This window comes from Indicator indicator, chromosome Z (genome assembly GCF_027791375.1).
Source record: "Indicator indicator isolate 239-I01 chromosome Z, UM_Iind_1.1, whole genome shotgun sequence".
Classification (NCBI taxonomy): Eukaryota; Metazoa; Chordata; class Aves; order Piciformes; family Indicatoridae; genus Indicator; species Indicator indicator.
In genome coordinates, this window is record NC_072053.1 from 3380990 (window position 1) to 3408263 (window position 27274).

The following is a 27274-nucleotide window of genomic DNA, read 5'->3' on the forward strand; positions in this document are numbered from 1 at the left end:
TATAGAAAGGCCACCAAGAACTCACATAATTTTCATATCATATTTATCTTTTAGATCTTGAGCTTGACATAGTAAATGTGGGCTACTGTAAATCCTGGCATTGACAAAAAAACCCCCACACATTCTAGCAAATGCTTATGATGAGAGCAAGAGCAGCCTTCTGTCTGGATCAAAGATTTCTTTCTTTTTTTGTTTGTTTGTTTGGTTTTGTTTTGTTTTGTTTTAACAGATTTGCATATATTATCCCAAAGACTGAAATTTTTAATGAATAACTTGAGAAATAAAATACAAAAATAAAAGTAGTTTTGGAGAACACAATTGGTGTATTTTCCTTTACTTGAAAATGAGATAAGTTTTTGTGTATGTTTGCATTTACTCCATGTAAGAGAAAGTTAAACAGAGAGAGAATAAACAAATGAACATACTCCATTTGTTACTTAACTGATGTGAACAAAACGTCTTGAGAGACCTGTTAGGTAGCACATTGGATTTACATGGACATTATTTGAAATGTAAATGAATACTTTATTTACTTTACATTCTTTACATCACCATTGTGGAACAGAAAATGACTGGGATACACCGAGAAAAGTGTGTCCAGCAGATCTAGGGAGGTTCTTCTGCCCTGGTGAGACCACACCTGGAATACTTTGTCCAGTTTTGGGCTCCCCAGTTCAAGAGAGACAGAGGATCTGCTAGAGAAAGTCCAATGGAGAGCTACAAGGATTACTGGGGGAGTTGAACAACTCTCTTATGAATATAGACTGAGAGAACTGAGACTGCTTGGTGTTGAGGGGAGAAGGCTGAGGGAGATCTTAATGTCTATGAATATCTAAGGGGTGGGTATCCAGCTGAAGGTGGTGTGCAGAAATAAGACAAGAAGCAGTAGATACAAACTTGAACAGAGGTTTCAGCTCAACATGAGGAGAAACTTCCTTACAGTGAGGGTGACAGAGCACTGAAGCAGGCTGCTCAGAGAAGTTGCAGAATCTTCTGCTCTGGAGACTTCCAAAACTTTCCTGGTTGCGTTCCTGTACGACCTACCCTAGGTGATTCTACTTTGGCATGGGGGTGGACTCTACGATCTCCAGAGGTCCTTTCCAATCCCTAACATTCTGTGATTCTATGATTCTGTGCACCGCTGAGGCAAGAAATATGAGTCAGAAATTGCCTGGTGTGCAGCAGCATGATAAAACAGTGTCAAACACTTGCACCACATGGCATATTCTTCTTCTGAAAAGGAGAATCAGTGATAACCAGCCATGGTCTCAAGACACCAGGTTGTAACAGTTCTAACTTTCCATTTTGATTAAGGTTGAAATACATTAATATCTGCAATTGCTTGTATATATATATATATATATATATACACATATATACATATATATATACACAGATATATATATATAGATATAGATACATACAAATATATATTTTAAACCATATATCTATATACACACAATTCAACATGCTTGTTTTGCCTCAGATGTGTAAGAGTACTTATATATGCAAATCTTTGAATTTAAAGGAATTCTGAGTTGATCTTGTCATTAATTGTCTGAAATTCTCTCTGTTTCTCTCTGTATTTTTAAGTATGCTGTGGCATCTTAGCTAATGGGTCTCCAAGACAAAGGATATTAAACGGGGTAATTGTATGAGTGAAAAAGGTTTTTAAAACAGGTTAGATAATCAAATCACACATGTGCTCTCACACATTGCTCAGCATTTTACTGATGCAATAGCTATCCTAGTTGAAGCTTAACTGTATTTTCCGCAGCGGAAGTAGAATTTTGGTTTTGAACTTTCCTGGTTCCAACAATATAGACAGTTCAGAAGAATGTATTAATTTGCAGAAATTTATAGCCAAGATGGGTAATATTGGTCACAAAATATTAGCTCATTTGCCAATGAATTCCAACAATGGATGAGTGGTTTCCATCAGCACTTGCAGTATGTAATTTAGTGAATATTTCAGACTGTTCTTTGGCATCTTAATTCCTCCAACAGTTCTCTCATGTCAAAGGCAACTGACTACCAGCCCATTTATTTGTATTTCCTGAGTGAATTAACAAAAGCAGCTTTCATGGTTTTCTTTGGTGTTTCATACCACAGATATGCCTGGGTGGGAAAGTAGTTTTATATTGAATCGCCATTGAAAGTAACTCTGAGATGATTTATGGACAAGGATGTCCCATAATGACTGCATTTGGTAAAGCTGAAAACTGCTTTGTTGGTTTTGTACATTGGTGATGTTCACAAGGCCTGAGGATGAACTCTCTGGCTTCAGACCTTCTTCTGACATTCAATTCATCACATAAAAAATGTCCTGAGTGGTTCCTCCGTTCCTCTAAGGAACAGCGTGTTATAGAATACAAAGATACAGAGAAGTTCAGAGCAGAGAGTTAATGTGTAATGTTATCTTTATGTGAAAGGTGCTTTTCCTTTTTAACAGCTTTCAGTAAATTCCAAGGCTGGAACATGTGAATCACAGAGCACCTGGTGACACTGCCAGCTATGCTCACAGCTGTTGCCTTCAGTGGACACTAATGGCCCTTGGAAATTTCCATCAATCCTACAGTGCTTTTCAGGATTTGCTGCAGTGTAAACATGTTCTTAAACACCAGCAGTTTAGGGGAATAAACAGAAGACAATAAAGAGACTGTCTCACAGCTCTTCTGGAAGGATCTCAAAGGAGAAGTGGTTGTTATTAGCCTAGACAAAACCATGATTCACAAGGTTATTCTGAAGCAAGAAATCCTTACTTTAATTGGAAGAAAAAAAATAGCCAAACCCAACATTAATTAATGAAGGGAATGCATGCCTGGGAAAGGGCAACATGGGATTGTTTGACAAGTGACAAGTGTTGTAGATTAGATGGAGAAAGTAACACCCAAAAAATAGCCAGAATCTGGCATGAGTGGCCTGCTCTGTGTTTTTCTCTGAGTATTCTTTTATGCAAGCTTGGAAAAAAGCAGAAAAGCTTCTTTCTCTAGATTACCTTGCACCTGCCCTCATTGCCTTACCCTTTCAGCTACTTAATGTACAGAATCAGCCCTTACATGGTGAAAGGAAAGAATAGTGAAATAGTAAAAGCAATGGTATGAAAGTGGCTCGATGCCTCCTTTGGAATCTGTAGGAAATGAAAACAGCTCCCTGTTGTCAAGAATGAAAGACTATTGTTCTGGAAGAGCAAGAGCCATTAAGCTAATTACACATTTGCATTGATTTGGTGAACACTGAATGAAGTTAAATTAATACAAGCCAGATATAAACCAGTTTAAATGTGTTCACATATGGGTTTTCACCAGTTTAATTGATTTAAAACCAATTTTGTGCATAAACAAGGCCATATATCCTTTTCCTTCTCCTTTACCGACTGAAAATTAGGTAATCATTTCAACTGGGATGTTGATAACTCTACATTAAATACATAGCTGTATTGCTATGTAAGCACAACTCTCCTAATAATTAATACACAGAAAGAGATTTCAAATAAAAATATTTTCATTGTAATCAAATCCCACCTGGAATAAACTGGCTTTGAATTTGGATCTAAGCCATCTTGGTTGTCGTGATCACAGTCATGTGATTGTACGAGTGTGGTGGTTTGGCCCTGGCTGCTCTATCAGTCCCCTTCTTAGATGGACACAGGAGAGGGGAAAATGTAACAAAAGGCAGTAATAAGGTAGAAGCACTTTAGTAATGCAAAGCACAAGCAAAGGCCTCATGCAGAAGCAAGAGCAAAGGGAGATGTTATTCTCTACTTCCCATCAGCACATGGTGGTTGGTTGCTCCCAGGAAGCAGGGCTCTATGTGTAGCAGTTTCTCTGAAGGACAGAAGCCATGGATGAATATTCTCACACTTCCTTCTGTCACTTTGTTCTTACATCTGAGCTGATGTCATATGGCAGCTTTGTGTCAGTTTGTGTCAGCTGACCCAGCTGTGTCCCCTCCCAAGACCTTGCCCACCCCTCAGCATACTCCTGGGGTGGGGAAATGTTGGAAAAGCACAGTTCAGCAGTAGCCAAAACACTGTTGTGTTATCAATATCCAGCTACAGCCCTGCAAAGCACAGCACTAGAAGGATGCTCTGAGGAGAATTAACTCCATCTCAGCCAAGCTCAATACAATGAGGATGAAATTGTTTCCCAAGTCCACACTTGTGCATTGCATTGTAAATAGGTTGTACCATCCGTCTCCAGAATAATGCTCAGGAAAATGTTAATACAAAGCTTGTTGTGGTGGGTTGAAATTACCCCCCAACACAAGATTGCCAGACCAGCTCAGTTAAAAGCAAATGAAGCTGTATTTACAACCACACTACAGTCTGGAAATATGGAATGAATATGTACAAAATATACAATATTTATGTATATTTACAATTTGTAAACAACACGAGAATCCCTGTGGACAAAACCAGGGGGCTGCGAATAGCTTCCCCATCCCTGCTCCCTTTCCCCCTGTACAAGGCAAAAGAGAGAGAGGAGAGGAGAGTAGCTGTTAGTACTTAACCACAACAAAGAAATGCAGTCAAGGTCAGCAAGCCAGCAGAGTGGAGGAAGTCAAAAAGAGTAAGAGTTAGTGTACATAACTAACTTTATGTTAGATATCAGACCTATGGGATTATCTAGGCCTTATCATTATTTTCCCTTTTACATCCAATGGTAATTTATTTACATTCTACTACTTTCTGTTCAAGATTTGTGGAAATTTTTCCTAGGCACAGCCTAAAACTGCCACACTTGTCTGTGAGCAGAATGTATTACTCTGGAGCTGGAAGATGATAGCATCCCTTTGTGCCTCTTCTAGTGTCCTTCTTCCATGTGACTTCATGTTCACTCCTCAGAAACTCCTTCTGTCAAATGAGTATAGCAGTAACTTACTGTCATGATCATTTCATGTTGCTTAGTAGAAAAAAAACAACAAACAAAACCCCATGCCCCCACCCTGTCCAAAAAAATAAAGGCAACAAAAAAAAAAACAAAACAAAACAAAACAGAAAAGAAAATATCTTAAAAATCTTAGGATATGCAGAAAATAATATTATTTTAAATTCTATATTAATATAGTGGCATAACTGTAAAATTAGGGTGCATTTCTTTCTGGTTAAAGAAATGGCACTAGCCTAAAATGTGCTTTTTAACACCAGGTCTTTGCATAGGTAGGTATGTACTACTGAACTGTCCCTCCGGGTTCTTCCTTGCCCACATTTTTTAATACTTACCCCTTTCATTCAAGTTTTCAAACTCCCAGGGGTGTGAGCTAGACAGGCATCTCCTACACTTTGTACTGTGATGGATTTGATGTCTGCAGGTACAAGCAAAACTGGGAAATGTTTTCTCTTCTGTAACTGACAGCATTGACGTCTACGTGGTCATTTTTTTCCATTTTCTATCAATATTTAGGGTATCTCAGAATATGAAGAACTCTTCAGGCATTTCTGAAGGAAAGAGGTTGTGTGTTTCTCAGTATCTCCATCTCTGCATTTCACCTCTCACTAGCTTTCTGCTGATGGGGCTTTTGGTAAGGTATTAAGGTATAGTCAGTAATTTCTACTTGTGGCTCTTAAAATTGGCAGTTTGGAGAATCTGGAAAGAGAGAATCCGTAGAACTCCCAAAACACATTCTAAAAGTTACTTTCTATGCTTTGTGAGGATGCAAATGTCAAGGGAGAGGACCTCCCTACTGCTGCATAGCAGAGAAATTAAGGGAGGGTCATTTAGGAGATGCAAACAGGAAAATTCTTGTGTATGTGCATAGAAAAAGGGAGAATATAAGTGTGTATAAAGAAATGGAACAATGCTGCATTCTCTATAATAACATATATATACATGTGGGAAAAAAAAGATAGAGTTTAAAGGAACCAGAGCTTGTCTTCTGGAGAAAATATACTTTTCTTTGTAATAAATAAATTTAGACAAGGTAGGGAAAAGGTTTCTTATACCTAAGGGAGGTTCAGTGTGTCTCCTTTAAAGCAAAGATGCATCTGTAACATGATAAACCTACTGGACTATACCTTTATTCTTTATTTTTTTTAAACCAAAACCTTGTTTGTTTGTCATAATAAAATAGATAAAATTTATAGTGTTTCATTGTATCTTATGTTAAATTTTATTTAATTATTAACATTAAAAATTACTTAGGATGGCATAATTCATAGCAAAGATGAAGACCATTAGTTAGTGTAGATAAAAATTAAGCATTTGATACATTTACTAAGAATTCTAGATGTTGAAAACCACTATTTTTTTTAATTAAAAAGTTATGAATTAAAATTTGATGCCTTATTACAAGTGTTTTCATAATGTACTATATCACATCTGGTAAATCCAACGATTTTCTCCTCATCAGAATGTTGTTACCATCGTTCTCCCAGAGAGGCAATCCAGCTTGTAAATCTACATCACACTTGGGGCAGTGTGGCTGGAGAGCTGTCTGGCAGAAAGGGACCTGGGGGTTCTAACTGACAAGCAACTGAATATGAGCAAGCAGTGTGCCCAGGTGGCCAAGAAAGCCAATGTCATCCTGGCTTGGATCAGAAATGCTGTGTCCAGCAGGAGTAGGGAGGTGATTGTCCCCTGGTACTCCGCTCTGGTGAGGCCACACCTTGAGTATTGTGTCTAATTCTGAGCACCTGAATACAGGAGAGATGTGGAGGTGCTGCAGCCAGTGCAGAGGAGGGCAAGGAAGCTGTGAAGGGCCTGGAGAATAAATCTTATGAAGAGCAACTGAGGGAGCTGGGGATGGTTAGTTTGGAGAAGAGGAGGCTGAGGGGAGACCTAACTGCTGTCTACAACTACCTGAAAGGACATTGCAGAGAGGCTGGTGCTGGTCTCTTCTCACAGGTAATTAGTGATAGAACAAGAGGGAATGGCCTCAAGCTGTGACTGGGTAGATTTAGACTGGATGTGTAAAGAGTGGTCAGGCATTGGAATGTGCTGCCCAGGGAGGTGGTTCAGTCACTAACCCTGGATGTGTCTAAGGATCCTTTGGATATGGTGCTTGTGGGTATGTGTTAGGGGTGAACCTTGTAGAACAGGGTTATCAGTTGGACTTGGTGATTCTGAGGGTCTTTTCCAGCCTGAATGTTTCTGTGATTCTGTGTGATTCTATAATCATCAGTTCCCATAGTTCTGTTTTGTTGGCTTGTTTTTACCACAGGAGTTCTTCAACTGAAAGAGATGAATTCCTGTCAATGGTTTGTGCTCTTTTGTTTTCTTTCAGAGCTTTCTGGGAGTCTCCGGGTTGCAGTCATTCATGGATCCTGACACCTGCATCAAAACAGTAGAAGTTGCTGAATCTTTGATGCAGACTCTTCTCCAAGGTACTCACTAGTCACAAAAAAGACATTTTAAAAAAATCTGAAGAGCAAATTCTCTGTGTCAGAATTTTGGTAGTTTTTTGATCAGCAGAGATCTCTGCTGGGTGGAAAAGTCTTGATTTTTGGGTATTAAACAAAAGATGGCAAACTTCTCAGCACCTGGAAACTTTCTTCCTGTAAAGCAAATACTAATGAAAAAGCAGTGCTCACAGATATTTTGAATTATTTTTACAGTCTGAAAGGGGATGTTAAAGACAACCCAGATGTTTCATTCCAGTCTGCTCTCTGATCACTGGAGTTTCAATGTCACAAACATGCTGCTTCACATTTCTAATAGAATACTATAAAATTGAGCCAGAAAGTAATTTCTTGGCAACAAAATCAACCTGCAATTCAGCTTCTGTAGGAGATGGTTGAACTCCTTCCCCCATCCTAAAAGATCATGGCACTTCCCATCATACTGTGGATGTGAGGGATTTAATGAGTGTACAGAGAGGCCTTCTGCCTGTTTCTGTATTGCATTTGCTTATTGCACTGAAGCCACTTTGGGTCACAGACTGCCTGCTACTGTGTGTTTGTACAGTCCCCTGATAGAAGAGAGACTGAATCCTTGACTGCTGAGAAGGCAGATACATAACACACATCATTATTAATGATAACTTCAAGCTGTGTTAAAAATCATCCCTCCAAACAGTTTATTTTCCTTAAAGCAAGTAGGGAAACATGGTCCTTAAAATGTGGCCTTTGGATTTGTTTACTTTAGGCTGTGCCTAGTCATTTTAAAGTAGTGCCAGTGTTTACCTTAACTTTGGCTGTGTCAAGCTTAGGGAAAATCCCTCTGTAATCAGTGAGTGTTTCTTTTTTATTTATATACCTTTGCTTCCTTCCTGTTGTCATTATTTCACAGTGCTCCAGGCGCTGCCTCAGAGAGCTCACAACCAAAAAGATAAATAACACTGGAAAGCAGAGAGAAAGATGCAATTGGAATATGTTCAAAATTTCCATGCAGCATCTTACCCCTGGGGCACATAAAATGTCTAATCCACTTTCAGAGGTGGTAAACATTTCAGAAATGTGTTTTGTACTTGTATTATAATTTTAGCTGCAAGCACAGAATTGCAATTGTCCTTTAATATTTCTTCAGCTATAAAGTTGTGTGGAACCTATAGTGATGATGATTCACAACTAATTATGCTGTATCATGTCCTCCCAGCTCTCACATTTATGTAAACTTTTACACATGTTCCTGGAGGTACACAACAGTGTTAGCATATGTTTATGCTTAAGTGCATTTACAGTGTCTGAAGTGTATTTAGAGCTGCATAGCCTTGCAAATATACACACACACATCAATTCTGCAATAGTCAAATGAACTTGTTTTAACCCTTTTTACTCCCAGATACCAAACTGAAGTTAGTAACCCGTTTAGATATCTCTGACTGTCTGTTTCTCTGATGTAACGACTAGACTGAGGCAATAACAATACTTCTTTATGCTATTCAAAGTGTGTATTAGGATTCAAGGGGAGCTAGATTCAAAACACAGTCCTGGGGCTGAATACAGAGATAATGCATCATTCTATAGCAAATTTCTTCTGCCATTCCCAGAGCATTCACTGCACATTTTTCAGCAGGAACTAAGCTTGTTTCTTAAACCTAACATATGACAAGACATAATTTTAAAGAAGTTGTTGTCATCTGTATTATACCTGCCACGGGTAAATATGTTGGAAAAATAAACAGTTAAGTTCAAGTTTAAAACAAAGCAAAACAAACAAACAAAACCCCTTCCCCATCTGTCAAATTGCATGTATTACATCATCAGATATTCTGCACTTGTTTGCAGCCATTCAGACCAACCTGCCCCACAGTCTGAGCTTTGTGCTCCAGCTCTCTTTACAGGGTCAGTGAGCTGGAAAATTACCACATGCTGTCACAGTTAGCTCAGCCAGGTCTTGTTATCATTGTTCCCAAGGAATCCATTCATTCCATTATTTTACATATTGGGCAGACGTCCTGCCACTGTGGCTAGGGCTGCACTAACTCGAAGGGCTAAATGTTAATGGGTCTCTATTGTTGGCAGAATAGCAGCACAATACGTGGGAAAAAAAACCCAGACAGCTCAGTGACACTGGTTTAGGACCTCTAGACTTAGGGGGTAGCCTGTGAAGAGCTTTTCTGTAAACAAGACTTCAATAAACAAAGAATATCTACTCTGTCAATATTCATAACCCATATTTTTTTTTTCTTTTCTTCCTCCCTTTTCCCCACCCAGAGCAGCATAACTCTTCACGTACAGAGAGGGAAGAAAGTGATACGGATGGTCAATGCCTTCTGCAGAGTGAATCTGTAGGTTGTGTGCAAGAAACCACACAACCAATCCTGATTTATAAGGGATATTATTGAGCTCCCAGGTGGAACAAAGCGGTTTTATTTCGAGCTTGCTCCACTGTCAGTGTGGCAAATAATGGAGCATGTGATTGTGAAAATTTAAAGCTTGTGGTTTGTGTACCCCGTGGCTGGTGTGCCCAAATGGAGGCAGATCATGTCTGTCTGTCTTTCCTGGGTGTGGAATTTAATGTAAATGGATTGCACTGGTGACAAATTTAGTTCTTCTCATGTGTAACTGAAAAGCCAGGCATTGCTGGGAAAACACATGGTAAATTTTAATTGTTCAGGGGGAAAAAAAATTCAGAAATCAGAATAAGAAAAAATGTGATCAAGTGACATTGTTGCCCCTGATAGTGATGATGTCTGTTTTTGTTTTGTTTTGTTTGGTTTGTTTTGTTATGTCATATGCTATTCTCATTTTTTCCACATGTCCATGACCTTGGTGAGTTCACCAGAACTCGGTTCTGATCTGAAAGAGCTCTTGCTTGGAATAGCTCCACTGCCTTCACTTCTTTCACCCAGCTTTATTCTACCAAAAGAGGAAGGATGTTCAGGCTAATGGGATGGGGGAGGCTTTCAAAGAGGTGTGCCTGTCATCATCAGCAGTTATGTTTTAGGGGCCCCACTCTTATTAGAAAGAGGTGTTCAGACTACTTAACTTGAACAGAGTGAACTGAATAAGATTAAAAACGTCTCCCACAAACAATTTGTAAAATCCTTCATTCCAAGAGGGAGCCGCTTTAAAAACTGCTTAAAAATTAATCCAAAGACAGCATTTCCAAATGCCTGGGGCCTAATTGTCAGATCTGAATACACCCTCCTGCTTCTTGTACCAGGCTGGCACTCATGAGGAGAAGGGGCTGGACTTGACATCTGCTGCCCACAGCCTCTATTTCAGGTACCGAGTATTTCCCTCCCATTATTTTCTTTGCCACAAAGGCCTTGATAACGTGACCGGGCTGCTCTCACTGTAACAGCATGTGGTAATTAGCTGAGTCCACTGGCACTTCAAAACCCCTAAACACAAGTGTCTGCTTTTTAAACTTGCCAGTAATTAGTGCAGCTGTTATTTCAGTTAATTTGTTGCATTGATACTGCAAAGCTCTCCAAAAAGCCTCACAAAAGTCAGCGGCACAATATATCTTGTTTTCAGCAAACATTTTGAGAACATTGGGTCATGATACTGAATGCATGAGCAGAATTCACAGGCTCTCCCTAAAGCCTGTCTGAAATAAATTCCAGGTAGTAATAAGAAGTGTTAAAATACTTGCACTATCCAAAATCCAGGTTAACCAATTCGTGTTTTTATGAAATATGTTCTGTTTCGCCTAGGATTATTTCTGTGTCTGGCAGCTAATTTTAAATAGTTCCCCTCTTCAGATGACATTAACAGCCAATTGAGATAAATTTATTTTTCCATAAAAGTAACCTGTGTCAAGGTTAGATTTCCTGAGCCAAGCCCTCCAACCGTCACAATAATTATGTAAACCATAGATAATATCATCTTGGAATAAAAAGATTTTTTTCAGGGTATGAAATATCATCTTAAACCATAGATATTATCATGTTGGAATAAAAATATTTTTTTCAGCATATGAAATATTATCTTAAACCATAGATTGTATCATCTTGGAATAAAAAGATTTTTTTCAGGGTATGAAATATTATTTTAAGATAAAAATTAGGACTTAGTATTGTGAGTCTGAATATAATTTTTAAAAAAATAATCTCCCCTGGTTTTGAAATAAGCATAAAAAAAAAAAAGAGAGAGAGAGAAGGGATACTGAGAGAATACAAGGCAGAAATAACATTTTTAAAAATCAATTATTTCAAGCATTCTGAAGTGTGATGTTTTGCCCTTAATTTTTCAAGATTTGTATTTGTGTGCATGTATGCTTTTGTCAATGTAGTTAGGGGAGATGAGGCCTGGAAAAAAGTGAAACTGAAATGAACAGATAGGAATGGGCCCTGCTTTATATGTTCTTTTAAAACTGCATTACCAAATACACAAATTGCATTATTGTGTGCAGCAGTTTCTTACCTAGCTTTGCATGGTAGAGGTGTTTTTGGATGGGGGAAACAAAGTGCAAAAAAAGGAGACATTTTAAACACAATGGTAGAGAAGTACTCAAAGTATGTTAACCCTTAGGCACACTAAAGATGCTTAATGAACTTGGGTAACCTAATGTTCAGATCTTAAAAATCATAAAAACCCCATCACTTGCCAAGGAGTTAAAAATTCTCTCAGCAGGAAGGGATATTTTTTTGGCACTTAATTCAATACTATTGTCAGTCCTGTGGGACATTCCTCCTTTCCTTGTTTAGGATAATCATCTTCCACCTTCAAAGATCTGGGGTCAGTCTGCTTGTCCTGAGCTCAAGTTCTTACGCTGTCTCAAGAGCCATCAGGAGATTAGGTGACAAGGGAAGGTGTTACCCCATCTTATTCCCCCAAACTGCCACTAGGTTTATAAGCCCCCAACTTCCATCCTCTGGTCTCCAGCAGCATAGATGTGACAAAAAAACATTATCAGAAATTTTCTCATATGACTTTTTCCTTTCAGGAATGTTTCCACTTTCAGGATGAAGGTTAAAGCCTGGGAAAAATGCAAAGATTCAGTTTGTGCTGAGGAACAAAATCTGTTTCTCAAGTTGCTTTTGTCTTTGAAGATGTTGTTTTAATCAACTGGATCAGGAACTTTTTCCTTCAGGAATCAGCTAAATATGTCCCTGACAACTGTGGGATGTTGCAGCTGCTGGAGTATTGGACTGGTGGGGACATGGTCCTGTAGACCAAGTAAAATCTCTAAAGTACAAAACATACGCTATCTGAAATGTTTCAGATAACATTTTAGAGAAGAAGAAAAGAAAATACTTTAACCATCTGATTAGTGGCCCAGATGGTCACCTCAAAGGTCATGAAAAAGAGCTACAGAACTTGTGACCATGAAATTATGCTTCAAAGACAAGTAATTTTGATTACGTGCCTCAAGCATGGACATCTACCATTTATCTGAAAGTCTGCGCAGCTCTTGTCCATATTCTCTGGCAGGAATTAGATGGACTGTTGCCCAAAAAGTTAAAAAAGAAACACCCACCCACCCAAAAAAACCCAAACAAACAAACAAACAAAAACAAACACCAGAAAAGAAAAAGAGTAAATTTCAACTTTATTTTTGAAAGCCATCTATTCCTAATAGAAGTGTAGATAATTAAGGGACAGTTTCGATGTCTTTAACTGAAGAGAATAAACCAACTGCAGAACAGGTCCCACTGAACTTGGTGTGATTTTGACCAAGCAGTACTACTGACATTCACAAAATCCACAAGAAAGAACGTTCAAGGACATTCAAGGCACTCAGTAACCTCTGCATTCTTGTCCCTTTGTCACCTCCCATTCCTTTTGCAAAAAAGGTAAAAACAGTTCATCAATGTATGTGAAAACAGTATAAACTTTGTCTACACAAACCATGCAACCTATTAGCATCTGTCTATGGCATTAGCAATTTTCTATCATCTGACATTAGTATCATAGAATTTTAGCATTTAATTGCCCTAATAAGAAAAGACCTTGCACTAATTTCAAGCATTTTTCATATCAGATTAGTGAAAACAAAGGTTAACACACTCAGATATCAGCATGTAAACATGGCAGATTTTTTCTTGTTTTGCTTGTATGCTAATGGTTGCCCTTCCTTATTTCAATATTTTCAATGTTTTCCTCCTCCTTCAACATTTTCTTTACTGGAACTGGAGAGTCCCAGTATCACAGATTCACAGTCTCACAGTATATCAGAGGTTTGAAGGGATCTCAAGAGATCATCAGATCCAACCCCCCTGCCAGAGCAGGATCACTTAGGGTAGTCTGCACAGGAATGCATCCAGGTGGGGTTTGAAAATTTCCAGAGAAGGAGACTCCACAACCCCCCTGGGCAGCCTGTTCCAATGTTCTGTCAGCCTCACTGTAAAGAAGTTTCTTTTCATGTCTAGGTGAAATCTTCTATGATTGAGTTTGAACCCATTGGTCCTTGTTCTATCACTGTGAACCACTCAAAAGAGCCTGGCCCCCTCCTCCTGACACCCACCCCTCACATATTTATAGACATTGATCAGATCCTCTCTCAGTCTTCTCTTCTCCAGACTAAACAGCCCCAGGGATCTCAGTCTCTCTTCATAGGGGAGATACTCAAGTCCCCTAATCATCCTCATGACTGTCCCTTGGATTCTCTCCAGCAGGTCTCTGTCTCTCTTGAACTGGGGAGCCCAAAACTGGACACAGTATTGCAGGTGTGGTCTCATCAGGGCAGAGTAGAGAGGTAGAAGAACTTCCCTCGACCTGCTGGACACCTTTCTTGATGCATCCCAGGATCCCATTGGCTCTCTTGGCCACAAGAGCACATTGTTGTTCCATGGAGAACTTGCTGTCCAGCAGCACTCCAAAGTCTTTCTCTGTGGAGCTGCTTTCCAGCAGGGGAGTCCCTAATCTGTGCTGGTGGCTGTTGTTATTTCTCCCCAGATGCAGGACCTTGCACTTGTCCTTACTAAACTTCATGAGGTTTGCCTGCAGCCAGCTCTCAGCCTGTCCAGGTCACGTTGGATGCTGCACAGCCTGACAGGTGTCAGCCAAGCCCCCAGTTTTGTATCATCAGAACTTGCTGAGGGGACTCTCAGCGCCCTCTTCCAGGTCATTGATAAAGATATTGAACAAAACTGGACCCAGTACTGATGCCTGGGGGACACCACTGGCCACAGGCCTCCAGGTTGACTCTGTGCCACTGATAATGACCCTCTGAACTCTGTTGTGGAGCCAGTTTTCAATCCACCTCACTGACAGCCATCTGTGCCACATCTCCTGAGCTTTTCTATGAGGACGTTATGGGAGACAGTATCAAAAGCTTTACTGAAGTCAAGACATATGACATCCACTGCTCTGCCCTCATCCACCCACTTGGTCATAACTTCATAGAAGGCTATCAGGTTAATTAGACAAGATTTCCCCTTGGTAAATCTGTGTTGGCTACTCCTGATAACCTTATCTTTGATGTGGTTAGAGATCAGTGCATTATCACTCATTCTTTGAATGATATGAGTAAACAAGGAAGTACCCTTATAGCAGCCAATTTTTTTATCAGCCTTTTATCAAATAAACAGCTGGGATAGAAGCAATGATGGATACTGGGGTAATATTTTATGAGAAAACAAAATCAGAAACTTATTTAGGATGTGGATTAGGAAAGTTCCTAGAGAAAATATTTTTCTAATTATTCTATAATTGTCTCAAAGAAGTGGTGAGAGTCTCTTTACATTATACAATCAGCATTAGGCTCAAAGAAATCATTACAAGGTGCTGCCTAGGGAATAATCCCGTGCTAGGCAGTAAAAGGACTTGGCTGTTTCTGTCTTCAGGCTCTCAGGTGCTATGATTTGAGTCTGGCTTGGAAGATGAAAGACTAATGGTATTTAATGGATTGCTGAATTCTTGTCTGATTGGTACATAATTTGCCCTTTTATTTATTTTTTTTTCTTTCAGGAATTAAATCATTTAAGAAGAAAAGAAAAATACCAAAAACCTGTTGCACAGATTCTGGATTTTTTTTTCTTCTCTAGTCACATTAATAGAAAAAGCACCAAACAAAGCTCTTTCTGCACCATGGAAATGATGATCAGAGCGCTGGAGCTCCTCCCCTATGAGGACAAACTGAAAGAGTTGGGGTTGTTCAGTCTGCAGAAGAGAAGACTCTGAGGAGACCTTATTGTGGTCTTCCAGTACCTGAAGGGAGCCTACAAGAAAGTTGGGGAGGGACTTTTTAGGGTGTCAGGGAGTGATAGGACTAGGGGGAATGGAATAAAAATAGAAATGGGTAGATTAAGATTGGATGTTAGGAAGAAGATCTTCCCCTTGAGGGTGGTGAGACACTGGAACAGGTTGCCCAGGGAGGTGGTAGGAGCCTCATCCCTGGATGTTTTTAAGGCCAGGCTGGATGTGGCTCTGAGCAACCTGATGTAGTGTGAGGTGTCCCTGCCCATGGCAGGGGGTTGGAACCAGATGATCCTTGAGGTCCCTTCCAACCTTAACAATTCTATGATTCTAAATGAATGAAGTGGCGGAAAATCAATGATGCAGAATGCCAACACTAGTGAAAGCAGTTAAAGAGAAAAACAATATATTTATGAATATGCTATTGTAGTTTGTTCTTCCTTGTATCTTTAATAAGCTTCATAATATTGTTTAAGGAGTTAAAAAAATAAACTATTTCAAGGTGTCAGGAGAATCTGGAGAGGGTTGGTGGGAAAAGAGATCATCTGTGCCTGGGAAAATCTGTAGTCTTGTTCCATATTCTTCCCTTTTTCACCATGAAGCTACATTTTCTGGAGCTAATGAAGGATCTCACATACCAGGGAGAGTATTCTGACAATATCTGGAACAGGAAGAAGGAAAGGAGGGAATGATTAGAGAAACTCAGGCTTGTTAACACTACAATACACACTAATATGTAAAAGGTCATATTTCAGGTTTTGCCTTGGCCTTGTGCCATCTTTGTGTCTCTTGCCTGTGAAAAGGGCAGACTGAAAGTGGCAGTTCCTGAATTTATTACAGCAATGAGCAATTCACTTAGACTGAAAGGGTACTAACTGAAACCATTGAAACCCATCATTCTCATGTTGTTTTGTTTTTGTTGTTGTTTTTTCTAATGAACAAAGTCAATCATTTCTTCTCTACCATCTGTTCATGCTCTGATTTTCTTTCTTGCAATCAGAGCAGATGTCATTGAGATCTCAGCAACTCTTTTGGCATCTTCTGATCTGTTTCTTCATCTCTCTGGCTGGTGTAGCTGTATTTTCTTCCTTGAAGAAGGGAAACGGACTATTAGCATCTTGGACTGGTGAGTGTCTTTTTTATTTTTTTTGTACATGCCAAAAACTTGCTATCATTGCTTCTGCCCCTTTTCCATGGGAAATTCTGAGATCCTTCATGCTCCCTGCTGTGCTTGTTTGCATGAACACCAGCTTCACAAGGTACTTGCCCGTTCTCACTATGTCTGAGCCATGTGCTGCAGAAATGGTGTGGCTTCCTCCTCACTGGATGTTATCAGTGTCTAGGTGTTTGCCTCAGGCCAATGCATTTAGAGGAAACTTCCAAAAGAAGCCAGGAATGGGGTGAAGCAGATTACCTGAGTAGAAAATGCTGCTGGCAAAATAGCCATTCCTGCTGTAACACCACACTGCTCATGAAGGTAAGTGACCTTCAGCAAGATGGATTCCCTGTGCCACCAAGTGCACAAACCAGAGCCTTTACTAACCCATTGCAGAAGCTGAACATTATGCCACTGGTTTTGTTGCACAAAGCTTTCCATCCACATGCACAGGACAGCAGGCACAGGGTAAAATTCTAAAAATTACTCTGATTTTATGGTACATTGGAGATTATAAAGCACTTGAGATGATAGTGCTTGGAATTAAGCAATCCCTCTTGGTGGGTCTGTGCCTATAGCATGCTGCAGCTATGCCTGTTCTGTTTGACATTAGAAGCTCACATCACCATACTTCATTTTTAACATTCATTAAATGCACATAATAGCAAAGGACCCCTTGCAGAGGAGAATTGTGAGGCTTAACTAACTGTTGTGCACTCGAAAAGTGCTTTGAGATTGCAAAATGACATCTACCACTAAGGCACAAAGTATTGTCCTTATCCAGCAGCTGGAGATCACAGCCTCAGAGAGGCTATAAATCTGTAAGTAGTGTGATCCAAGGTGGGTCTGTCAGCTGAAGCAAGGACATGAATGTTTAAACTTTATTTAAAAATTAAGCCACAAATCTTCAAAACCCATATTCATGACTCCACCGATGTCCTAAGTGAATGCTGGACGTCTGCTAATGTGAATCCAAAGTTGTGCAGCTAAGGAAATTCACTTTTCCAGGCACGGAGAGAATCCAGTTCTCAGTTTTTTACTTCTCCACTTCCCTCTCCAAAAGAGTAGCAAATCCCCTTCTGCCAAATAAAGAATTCTTAGATCCTCTGGAAACAATATTAGTCTCTTATAATTGCCTTTCACTGTTTGTGGCCACCTGTTGTGGACAACTTGTTTTCCTACTGATCTGCTGAAAACAGTGCACTCCTATTTCTGCTATGCAACATCATGCCTCAGACTATAAATGATTTGTTGTGCTGGTCCATATGCCAGATTTCTGTAGGCTTTTTGGTGTGTGTGACCTTACACTGGTGGGACAGGTGTTCTTCAGTCACTTTGGTCTTTGGTGCTCTGCAGATCAGCAGAACACAGATTGCACCAGGGTCCTTGGCAGAACCTTTGCTGGGTTTGCCAGGGACCACAAAAGAATAGAATCATAAAGGCTGGAAAAGACCTCAAGTCCAACCTTCTATCCATCTACATGGCCATTAGGCTATGTCCTGAAATGCCACATTTACTCATGTGGTGAACAACTCTAGGGATGGAGACCCCATCACCTCCCTGCGCAGTCTGTTCTAGGGCTTTCTTTCCAGAAAGAAATTCTTCCTAGTATCAAATCCAAACTTCCCCTGGAACAGCTTGAGGCCATTTCCTCTTGTCCCACACTGGCCTCACTACAACCTCCTTTCAGGTAGCTGCAGGGAGCAATAAGGTCTCCTCTCAACCACCTCTTCTGCAAACTAAATAATCCCAGCTCCCTCAGCCTCTCCTCATAAAACATGCTCTCCAACCCCCTCACCAGCCTTGTTGCTCTTCTCTGTATCTGCTCCAGCACCTCAATGTCCTTGTAGTGAGAGGCCCAAAACTAGACACAGTATTCACAGTGTGGCCTCACCAGTACTGAGTACAGGGGCACAATGACTTCCCTGCTCCTGCTGGCCACACTGTTCCTGATACAGGACAGGATATTGCTGACCTTCTTGGATGCCTGAGTGCATTGGTGGCTGGTGTCCAGACAGCTGTCAACCAACAACCCACCAGGCAGCTTTCCAGCCACTCTGCTCCAAGTCTGTAGCATTGCCTGGCGTTGATGTGACCCAAGTACAGGACTTGGCACTTGACCTTATTAAACTTCATACAGCTGACCTTAGCCTGTGGCTTCAGCCTATCCAGATCTCTCTCTAGAGCCGTTCTGCCCTGGGGCAGATCAACACTCCCTGTTGGTACTGTATTGTCTGTACACTGAGAGTGCACTCGATCCATTTGTCTAAATCATTTTTAAAGATGTTAAACAAGACTGGACCCAGTACTGAGCCCTGGGAACCACCACTTGTGGCCAGCTGAATTTAACTCTATTTACTACAGCTCTCAGTTTTTTATTCATTGAAGAGCATATCTGTCTGAGCTGTTAGCTGCCAGCTTCTCCAGCAGAATGCTGTTTGACACTGTGTCAAATATTTTGCTAAAGTTCAAGTATACAACAGCCACAACTTTTTCCTCATAGAATCTTAGAATTGTTAGGGTTGGAAGGGACCTCTCAAATTCACATCCAGCCTGGCCTTAAAAACCTCCAGGGACAGGGATTCTACCACCTCCCTGGGCAACCTGTTCCAGTGTCTCACCACCCTCATTGGGGAAGAACTTTTTCCTAATATCCAATCTATATCTACCCATTTCTAATTTTTTTCCATTCCCCCTAGTCTAAAACTCCCTGACACCCTAAAAAGTCCCTCCCCAGCTTTCCTTTAGGCCCCCTTCAGATACAGGAAGGCCACAATAAAGTCTCCTCAGAGCCTTCTCTTCTCCAGACTGAATAGCTCCAACTCTCTCCATCTGTCCTCGTAGGAGAGGTGCTCCAGCCCTCTGACCATTCTCGTAGCTCATCCATTAGGTAGGTTACTTGGTCATAGAAGGAGGTCAGATCAGGACCTGCCCTTAATGAACCCCTGTTGGCTGGGCCTGATCCCCTGGCTGTCCTATAGTTGCCATGTGAGTGCACCCAAGATGAACCATCCATAATCTTCCCCAGTGCTAAGGTCAGGCTGACAGGTCTGTAGTTCCCTGGATCCTCCTTCCAGCCCTTCTGTAGGTGGGTGTTACATCATCAAGTGTCCAGTTGTCTGGGATCTCCCCTGTTAAGCAGGATGGAAACAGTCAGGAGAGGTAATTCCCCACTTCTACAATAATCTAGGTGATGAGTTTGCACTTAACATCTCTCTGCTTGACTGCAGTGCCTCTAATGTAGGCTGCTATGGCTGATGAAGTACGAAGAAGAGATTAAACAAAATGAAAGTGGATTTATAAATTCTGGTACTGGCCTGTTGTACTGCTAGTCACTTATCAGAGGAGTTGTCAGCAAGATGGTAGCTGATAATGTAAAAGGCTCAGAAGTGTGAGTTTTAAATTAAAAGTGTATTTTTAACTACAATTCACAGCTTCTCCACAATGACAAATACTTCTTGTCCTGAGAACATTGCACTGGCCACAGAAGATACAACTTCTTCTGTAACAACTGTTTAAAGTTCTGGATTGTGCCTCATGGAAAAATAAATGCAAATTAATTTTTACGGGGGGTGCCAAACCAAAATGTCAGTTGATGTAAAGTGATCGTGAAATGAAGGTGTCAGTGAAGCTGTATTGTTATTTGGCACAATCTGGACCATTATCTGATTTCTCCCCTAGTGATGTGTTGTCCTGAAGGGACAAACCCTCAAAAATGCCCTAACCCAGGCAGTGGGTTAAGCACTGTGAATGTGCAGACCTGGACATTTCCTGGGGTCCAGATGGTCCAGGTAAAGATGTAGCAAGTGTAATTAACTTTGTAACACACCTGTGAACTGTGTGTGCCCCTGGACGTGTTTGGCTATGCCTCATTCTATAGGTTCAGCTAGCAGGTTTCTCTGTTATCAAAAGGCATTTAATTGTCTTTGGAGTGTTTAAACCAGCTGAGAAGGTAGGCAACTGGCCTTGTTCTCACCCAGACAGCAACAAGAGCCACATGCTGCTGGAGTTGCAGCTGGAGAGCTTGTCTTAACAGGCAAACCATACCTGAGCCTTGCATCTGGACCAAGGTAACCAACACTCTGAGAGCCCTGTGCTGGAGGCAGAAGGGGGAAAAGCCACAAAAGAACCCAGTCCCAGAAGAGCAGCACTGCTACAGCTCTGGACATGAGAGGAGAGAGGCCCCTTACACCCCTCCAAGCCAAGAGCTGCTTGAATTACAGTTACAACATCTGGGAAGATCCCAGACAGAGGAGTAAGCTGTGAGTCCCTGGATAATCTGCTACAGAATCCCCCTTGTGAGAAACCACAGATCACAGCACTTTTTTTTCCAGTCTAAATCACCGTATTGGAAATTCTCAGATTTGTGCCCGAATCATTTAACTGTCTGCATATGTGGATTGTAATACCCACAACCAAATAACAGAACCTGTAAATAAACTTTGTAAACAATTTATGTTGGTGTCTGAAGATACCACCACCAGAAATATGAAATATCAAAATATATAAATATATATTTTATTACATGCATGTGACCCCCAGACCCTCTCTCTGGTCTTGCCTCTTCATTTGCCTATAGACTGGAGTCACAACCTCCTCTTCTGTTGGGCAATTACCAACAGAATGACCTGTGAGTCATTTTGGCATATGAGTCATTTTGGCTCAATGCACCTCTAAGACATCTTTTTGTTCATGGGAAAAAGTCCTATGATACCATGTAGTGCTTTGCATCCTCATGCTGATCCCAAATTTTATGCTGCTTTTCCTTGCTAATACACATCCAGAATCCCATCAGATCTGTCAGAATACAATGATTTTTCAAACTTCTGGGACACAGGGAGCTCATGGACTGTCTGAAACAGCAAAGGAAATGTTAGCTGCCAGCATGTGGTTTGCTGGTTTGGCAAATCTGGTTCTGGATGTTAGATATTTCTTCAATCCAGACAAAATTTAGGTAACAAACATGCATCTTTTCAATACACTTCATTTTATCCATTGTAGTCAGCTTTTGCAAATGAACTATTAAATGCATTTGGAAAAGTACTTATTTCCAGTCATAAATCTACTATCAATTAAAGCAAAACAAAACCCAAAACGCCAAACACAAATATGTTTTTGAACACAAATTTTTAATTCAGACTAAACCATTCAAATATCATTACTCATGCTGATGGAATTACACAGCTGGGTGAGACAAAGTGAAAAATAGTATTCGACATGTTGTATTTCTTCCCCCCTTATTTGTGAGTTTTTCTGGTAAACAGGATGTTATCGAGACTATTTTTAAAATGAAAGCTGAAGTTTTCATGCAATTTCCTGCCACGGGTAATTATTATTTTAAGCAAAACATGATATACTGTGAAAAGTATGATGAAATTGCAGGAACTGGTATAATGGAGAAAAAAAATCAACAGGGAATCACAGTTTCAGAGCCTTCAGATCTCTGAGTCTTAAACTGTTTTTCAGAGTGAAACTTTATTTTTCAGTACTTTTGGATTTGTGTTCTATTCTATTCTATTCTATTCTATTCTATTCTATTCTATTCTATTCTATTCTATTCTATTCTATTCTAGTCTAGTCTAGTCTAGTCTAGTCTAGTCTAGTCTAGTCTAGTCTAGTCTACCCTATCCTATCCTATCCTATCCTATCCTATCCTATCCTATCCTACCCTACCCTATCCTATCCTATCCTATCCTATCCTATCCTATCCTATCCTACCCTATCCTACCCTATCCTATCCTATCCTATCCTATCCTATCCTATCCTATCCTATCCTATCCTATCCTATCCTATCCTATCCTATCCTATCCTGTCCTGTCCTGTCCTATCCTATCCTATCCTACTCTATCCTATCCTATCCTATCCTATCCTATCCTATCCTACATTATGTCATGTTGTATTTCATTAAATTATTATGTTATGTTATGTTAATGTTACATTATGTTACATTGTGCCATATCATGGCATGTTAAATTACTCTGCTGTTCCATCAATGTGATTAATTGTAAATTGAACCTATTTTAACTACGAGAAATCACTACTCTGTTTTTGATATAATAGCTTAGCTTTATTTGCTGTCAGTCTCTGAGACTGCACCCTGTGCTCTTGTAGCACAGAAAGTGTTATGATTTCAAGTATACCTTCTGGCTCAAGTTGTCACAAAACTATGACTGAGTATTTGCCAGCATCACACCCAAAGAGAGTGTGAGAATAATTAGTACATTACAATAATTCAATAGAATTACATGAAGTTAAATGGATGTTTTGAATCTCCAGGCTTCTACTCCATAAAGCCATGGCTTCTCCAGTACAAATTCTCTAGATATGAATTTAATTATCCAGGTATGGGACAATTTGCTTGTGCTGTTTGAAGAATAGATCTTACAAAACTTTTTTTTTTTTTATCCTAGTGAAAATACAGAGATCTTGAAGACATATGTGTACTTATTTTTTAATGTTTATTTTAGTCTGAAGTTGGGAGTTGCTAGCTCTCAGTGAAGTTCAAGAACTCATGAATTTTTCATGACTCTGTTTTACTGGGGTGATCATGTATAGCCCACTGAATCTTGTCTAGATGAGGTAGTTATTGCATAAACTCAACACATTAACTCTGGGGGGGGGGAGGGGTGTTCAGTTTTTTTGGTGGGTTTTGTGATTTTTTTTTTTTTACTGCTATCTCATTGTTCTGTAATTCATTCAGAATTCCTCAGAAGGCCCTCAGCAAGTCAACTTTTTCACCCACTTGCTGTTCTCAGCTAGAAGGGCCCTCTAATTTTAGCTGCCCAGCTGACATCCTTAGACATCAGCAGTTCTTGTGTCTTCCATATCTATCTAGAGAGTGTTTTGGCGTTTTATTCGGCTTATGCTGAAATTCATGTGGCACATGATTGTCCTAAAAGTAGTCTTTTGCTAAACTAACAGAATATCTTTATAAGTTTTAGTTATGCTTAGCAGAAAGCTGGTAGGGATATATAGATGATATAGATATAGATGATATAAATGATATAGATGATATAGATACAGAGATAGATATAGATCTAGATCTATAGATAGAGGTAGAGATGGAGATACAGAGATAGAGATGACTAACTAACAGAATATCTTTATAAGTTTTAGTTATGCTTAGCAGAAAGCTGATAGGGATATATAGACGATAGATATAGATATAGATGATATGATATAGATATAGATGATATAGATGATATAGATACAGATATAGATGTTGATATTAATATATATAGAGAGATAGAGATAGAGATGATATAGAGATGATAGAGATAGAGACAGAGATAGAAATAGAGAGAGAGAAATAGAGCTAGAGCTAGAGATAGAAAGAATGATAGAGATAGAAAGGGAGAATGATTGTGATATAGAAAGAGAGATAGATACATAGACAGAGAGATGAAAGAGAGACAAAGAGATAGAGATATAGAGATTACAGAGCAAGATAGAGATAGAGATAGAGACACATAGATAGATAAAGCCTGTCTGACCTCATTAGAACACCTGATCTGCTGCTACAAAGTAAATGCTCTGGTAAATTGGCAAAATCTGTATTAGTTGGAAAAGTACGACATGACCATGGAGCAAAAACAAGAGATGGCCCATGTTTGTGTTGAAAGGAGAAGCATCAGCCAAGAGGGCAATGAGAAGTGAATTCCTTACAGAACTAGTACTTAGTCCAGTTTTCAGCAGTAGTGATGTAATCATTAGTTACCTTGGCAACTTGGCAGAAAACGTGGTACTGTACTAATGTAAACTTGTTAACACTCAAAATTAGGAGCACCACTGGAAACTCAGTATACAAGAGGAGAGATGGTAAATGGAATAATATGAACTAGATAAAATTGAAGGTGGAGAGTGCAGAGTCTTTAATTTATGAACTATTAATATTTTTTTTTAATATAAAAAGTCTGAATATCTTGTTCATTAGATGATTTGAAGTAGTCAGTGTTGATATAGCCACTGGAAAAGCACAAGTGAGAGATTTCATATTGACCAGTTGTGTTCTCATTTCTTGGGTCAGATTGTTCCTGTATCCACCAGAAAGGTCATCTGAGGGATTTTAGTCATCAGTGAGGACTTCCTGGACTATTTAAACAAATATATTCTATGGGAAAATTCTGATTTTCAGAGATAAAGGTCTACAAATGCACTTTCTGATGACATTTTTGACACTCATGGAAAAGTTCCAATAAAAAAACGGAATCACAGAGTGATAGAATTTGGAAGGGACCTCTGGAGATCTAGTCCAAACTCCAAGCCAGAGCAGGTTCACCTAGAGCAGGTTGCACAGAATTGTGTCCAGGATGGTTTTTAATGACTTCACAGATGGAGACTCCACCACCTCTCTGGACAACCTGTTCCAGTGTTCAACCACCTTCAAAGTAAAGAAGTTCCTCCTGATGTTTTGTTCAGGTGGAACTTCTTACGTTTGTACCCATTATGTCTTGTTCTGTCAACTGGGCACCACTGAAGAATAGGGCCCTATCCACCTGACACCCACCTTTTAAATATTTATAAGCACTGATAAGATCTCCCCTCAGTTTTCTCGAGACTAAAAAGTCCCTCAGCCTTTCTTCATAAGAAAGATGTTCTCATTCCCTAATCATCTTCGTAGCCTTTTGCTGTACCCAAGCTGTTCCCAGTTTCTCTTGAACCAGGGAACCCAGAACTGGACATGGTGCTTTGGATGAGAATCATCTGAATTGTAGAATCATTCAGGTTGGAAAAGACCCTTGAGACCATCAGGTCTAACCATCAACCCTAGCCTACAAATTTTGCCACTAAACTATATTTCTAAGTGCCACATCTAAACAACCTTTAAACTTTCAGGGATGGTGACACAACTGCCTCCCTGGGCAGTCTGTCCCAGTGCTCATCCAAGCCATGACCATTTTTTCTCATGAGAATACCATGGGAAACAGTGTCAAGAGCTTTACTTTACTTTGTGCCACTGATCACAACTGCCTGAGCTCTATCTTTTAGCCAGTTTTCAATCTACCCCACTGTCCATTCATCTAACCCACACTTCCTAAGTTTGCCTATGAGGATGCTGAGGGTGATGGTGTTGAAAGCCTTGCTGAAGTCAAGGTAAGCAATGTCTATTCCCTCTCCTCATCTATCCATCCAGTCATGCCCTTGCAGAAGGCTGCCATACTAGTCAGATAAGGCTTCCCTTTGGTGAATCCATGTTGACTCCTTCCTTTCTTCATTATATTGACATTTTGGATCTTCAGATCTTAATAAGGAGAGAGGTTTTGTGAGATACATGACTGTGCCACATTTGTCTCTGGTTTGTGAAAGTGATTCAGGAAAAATGTAAGAAGTTTTAGGGGCCCAGCTAGAATTATGCCATGCTATAGTCCTCAGGCATCAGGTCAAATTTTAGGCAGTGCTGTCCTGGAGCTCTGGATCCGATAAACTGTTGCAGCTATCTTGCTGAGAGACAAAAGTCTCCGTGATAAGGTAATGATAGAATCATAGAATGTATTGGGTAGGAAGGGATTCTCAAATGTCATCTTGTACAGGTGTGAAATCAGTGAAAAGAAGCTTTGGAATCTCCTTTTATGTCAAGATAGGCATTGAAAAATGTTGATTTAATTTTTTTTTGGGGTGTGTGCAGGACATACACTGTCAAATCAACTCCCTCAAATTATCAAGTGTTTATCCAGCTTAACAGAGGAAAGTGAAGTCTCACCAAACACCTCAACACACAAGTTGGTACAAACTGATTGACTAAGTTGCAAGCTTTCTCTGCTCTGTACTATGGTACACTAAAAGGGATGCTCTCAAGGAGCAGCATTTTTTCAATTACAACAAAACCTGTAATATTTTATTTTAACATGAGATTCTATTCAGCAAAATCAGGTGAGAGGAAGACAGAAAAGCTCGTGGAGATGCTGCATTAAGAACTGAGCCAAGCATAAAGCATGTGTGGATGTTTCCTTTTCATTAGACTGAAGGAGCCTGTGGCAGTGAAACAAGCAGCAGAGGCTTTCCATCAATTCATCAGACATGCAAAGAAGAAATTAATATCCTTTACAGTTTATTAGGGCTCAGGCTATGTGGGACTGGAAGTGTGGAAGATTTCCTGTGCATCATTTGTATATAAGGTCAAACTTCTAGTACCTGCCTCCCAAATGGCTTTGTGTTGCTGACTGTATCCATCTAATAGACATATCAGGATGTACATGTACACATTAGTCAGGCATAAACTGGCAGTAGCTTCAAATTACTTCTGATCAGGAGGCTCTGTGAAGTGTATTTTCATAGGCTAGCTTCGTCATTTTTGCCTATTATGAATCCTAATAATAATAAGAGAATATTTATGTAGAATATTTAATTTAATTGTTTCCAATCCTTTAATACCAGGTTGGTTTTACTTAAACCAGTGTAATTTAGGGTTCTGTGTCCTTGCATGCACTGCATATGGTTTATTGGCAATTATATCTAATTCTGTCCTCTCACAGGTTTTATGCATTTCACTAAACTCTTTCTCTAAGAAAGTTTTCTGAGCCAGCATCATTTAAGCCTGTCAGACACAGCACTTGTGACAAGGAACTTCTGAAGCTACAGCCTGTCTGCAAATGTCCTGGAAATGGTTAGGCAGGATTAAATTCAGAAACAATTCATCTTCATATTAATAC